Source organism: Etheostoma cragini, chromosome 6 (assembly GCF_013103735.1).
Source record: "Etheostoma cragini isolate CJK2018 chromosome 6, CSU_Ecrag_1.0, whole genome shotgun sequence".
Lineage (NCBI taxonomy): Eukaryota > Metazoa > Chordata > Actinopteri > Perciformes > Percidae > Etheostoma > Etheostoma cragini.
Genome location: NC_048412.1, coordinates 8,199,255 through 8,203,300, shown reverse-complemented (window position 1 = coordinate 8,203,300; position 4,046 = coordinate 8,199,255).

Here is a 4,046-nt window from a genome sequence, read left to right as displayed (position 1 = left end):
GTAAAGTATGTCAAAAGAAGTCAGTTGTATATATAATATGTTAGAAAATGTTGAAAAAGAGACATAGTGTAGTATATCAAAAATGTCCTACTATAGTATGTCGCAGATAGTTGAAAAAAACTCTTTCAAATTCATAGTGTAGTTTGTCAAAAAATGTCATAGTAACATATGTCAAAAAAGCCGTAGTATAGTACATCAAAAAAGTCATACTATCATAGGTTGCAGATAGTTGAAAAAAGTCATATTTCGACGACAAAAGTCATGTATAGTATGTCAACAATATTTTTTTTGAAAAGTCATAGTGTACTATGTTGTAATAAGTAGAAACAAGTAATAGTATAGTAAACATCTTATAAAGTAATTGTATAATATGTCAAAAACGTCATAGTATGGTATGTTGGAAAATGTAAAACAAAGTCATAGTGTAGTATGTAAAAAAAGACTAAAAAAAAAAGGCATAGTATAGTATGTAAAAAAAGTAATAGTATAGCCTGCCAACAAAAGACCTGGTATATTATGTTGAAAAATGTCAAAAAACGTCATAATATAGTATGTCAAAAAATGCCATGGCAACATATGTCAAAAAAGCCACAAGATAATGTGTTTAAAAGTGATAGATAAAAGTCATAGTGTTGTATATCAAACAAGTCATAGTATAGTACGTCAAAAATGTCATAGAATAGTATGATGGAAAATGTTGAAGAAGAGACATAGTAAAGTATGTTGAAAAAAGTCATAGTATAGTACCTAAAAACAGTCATGTATAGTATGTCAAAAAGATTCATAAAAGTCACAGTATAGTATGTTGTAAAAGTAGACACAAGTAATAGTATAGTATACATATTATAAAGTAATGGTATAATATGTCAACAAAAGTCATAGTATATTATGTTGAAAAATGTCAAAAAAAGTCATAGTATAGTATGTTGGAAAATGTTGAAAAAGAGACATAGTAAAGGATGTCCAAAAAAAGTCATGGTGTAGAATAAAAAAAAAGTCATACTATAGTATGTCGCAGATAGCTGAAAAATAAGTTATATTTTGACAACTAAAGTCATAGTATAGTATGTCAAAAAGTAAATAATATGTCAACAAAGGTCATAGTAGATTATGTTTAAAAATGTACACAAAAAGGTCATAGTGTAGTATGTCAAAAAAGACATACTATAGTATGTCGAAAATAGTGGGGAAAAAGGTCATAGTATAGTATGTTGAAAAAAGTCTACAAAAAAAAGGCATAGTATAGTATGTCAAAAACGTAATAGTATAGTACGTAAATTTTTTTAAATAAAGTCATAGTGTTGTGTGTCAAAAGAAATCATAGCATAGTATGTTGGAAAATGTTGAAAAAGAGACATAGTCTAGTATGTAAAAAATTTCCTACTATAGTATGTTGCAGATAGTTGAAAAAAACTCATATTGTGACAAAAAAAAGTCATAGTGTAGTATGTCAAAAAGGTAATAGTATAGTATGTCAACAAAAGTCAAAGTATATCATGTTGAAAAATTTCAAAAATTCATGGTGTAGTTTGTCAAAAAAATGTCATAGTAACATGTGTCAAAAAAGCCGTAGTATAGTATGTCAAAAAATGTCAAAAAAAAGTCATAGTCTAGTGTATCAAAAAAGTCATACTATAATAGGTCGCAGATAGATGAAAAAAATTGTATTTTCATGTCAAAAAAGACACGCTATAGTATGTCAAAAATAGTGGAAAAAAGTAATAGAATAGAATTTAGAAAAATTCTAAAAAAAAGGCATAGTGTTGAACGTCAAAAAAGTAATAGTAGAAGATAATATTTTGAAAAATTATGAATGAAAGTCATAGTGCTGTATGTCAAAAGATGTCATGTAACATGTGTCAAAAAAGCCATAAGATAATATGTTGAAAAATTATGAATAAAAGTAACAGTGTTGTATGTCAAAAGAAGACATAGAATGGTATGTTGGAAAATGTTGAAAAAGAGACATAGTAAAGTTTGTTGAAAAAAGTCATGGTATAGAATGTAAAAACAGTCATGAATTGTGTGTCAAAATATTAAAAAATTTGTCATACAATACTATGTTGTAAAAAGTAGAAACAAGTAATAGTATAGTTAACATCTCATAAAGTAATAGCATAATATGTCAACAAAAGTCATAGTATATTATGTTGAAAAATTTCCAAAAAGTCATAGTATGGTATGTTGGAAAATGTTGAAAAAGAGACATAGTAAAGTATGTCCAAAAAAAGTCACAGTGTAGAATATCAAAAAAGTCATACTATAGTATGTCACAAATAGTTGAAAAATAAGTCATATTTTGACAACAAAAGTCATAGTACAGTATATCAAAAATGAAATAGTATGTCAACAAAAGTCATAGTATATTATGTTTAAAAATGTAAAAAAAAAAAGTCATGGTGTAGTATGTCAAAAAAGACATACTATAGTACGTCCAAATTAGTGGGAAAAAAGTCATAGTATAGTATGTTGAAAAAAGTCTAAAAAAAGGCATAGTATAGTATGTCAAAAAAGTAATAGTATTGCCTTTCAACAAAAGTCCTGGTATATTATGTTGAAAAATGTCAAAAAACGTCATAATATAGTATGTCAAAAAATGCCATGGTAACATATGTCAAAAAAGCCACAAGATAATGTGTTGAAAAGTGATGAATAAAACTCATAGTGTTGTATATCAAACAAGTCATAGTATAGTACGTCAAAAAATGTCATAGAATAGTATGATGGAAAATGTTGAAAAAGAGACATAGTAAAGTATGTTGAAATAAGTCATAGTATAGTATCTAAAAACAGTCATGTATAGTATGTCAAAAAGATTCATAAAAGTCACAGTATAGTATGTTGTAAAAGTAGAAACAAGTAATATTATAGTATACATATTATAAAGTAATGGTATAATATGTCAACAAACGTCATAGTATATTATGTCAAAAAATGTCAAAAAAGTCATAGTTTTTTTGAATAAAAGTCATAGTGTTGTGTGTCAAAAAAGACATACAATAGTATGTCATAGTATGGTGTGTCAAAAGAAGTCATAATACAGCATGTTGGAAAATGTTGAAAAAGAGACATATTGAAGTATGTCGAAAAAAGCAATAATATAGTATATCAAAAAAGTCAAACTATAGTATGTCGCAGATAGTTGAAAGAAAATCATATTGTGAGTGCAAAAGTCATAGTATAGTATGTCAAAAAGGTAATAGTATAGTATGCCAACAAAAGTCATTGTGTAGTATTTTGAAAAATGTCAAAAAAAGTCATAGTGTATTATGTCAACAAATGTTCAATGAAAGTCATAGTGTTGTATTCCAAAAATTAATAATATAGTAGGTCAAAAATAGTGGAAGAAAGGCATAGTATACTATGTTAAAAAAATAATCGTTTAGTATGTCAACAAAAAGCCATAGTATAGTATGTCAAAAGTTGTCCAAAAGAAGTCATAGTATAGTATGTTGTAAAATGTTGAAAAAGAGACATAGTAAAGTATGTTGAAAAATGTCCAAAAAAGTCACATGTACTGTATCAAAACAAATTCTAAAAAAAACCATTGTACAGTATGTCAAAAAAGCAATAGTACAGTATGTCAATAAAAGTCATAGTATAGCACGTTGAAAAATGTGAAAAAAGTGAAGGTGTTTCATGTAAAAAATGTTTAAAGCAACATGTTATTTATATGACCATATGACTATACTATATGATTATATAAATCATAGTATAGCATGTCAAAAAAATCATAGTATAGTATGTAAAAAATTTTGACAAAAAGTCATTGTATGGTATGTTGGAAAATCTTGTCATATCGTGACAACAAAAGTCATAGTATAGTATGTAAAAAAGCCATAGTTTAATATGTCAAAGTTTTTTGAATAAAAGTCATAGTGTTGTGTGTCAAAAAAGACATACTATAGTATCTCCAAAATAGTCAAAAAAAGTAATGGTATAGTGTGTCAAAGTATAGTATGTTGGACAATGTTGAAAAAAGTCACAGTATTTTTTGTGTTTTTTATATAAAAATAAAGTCTAAAAAAAAAGGCATTGTACGGTGT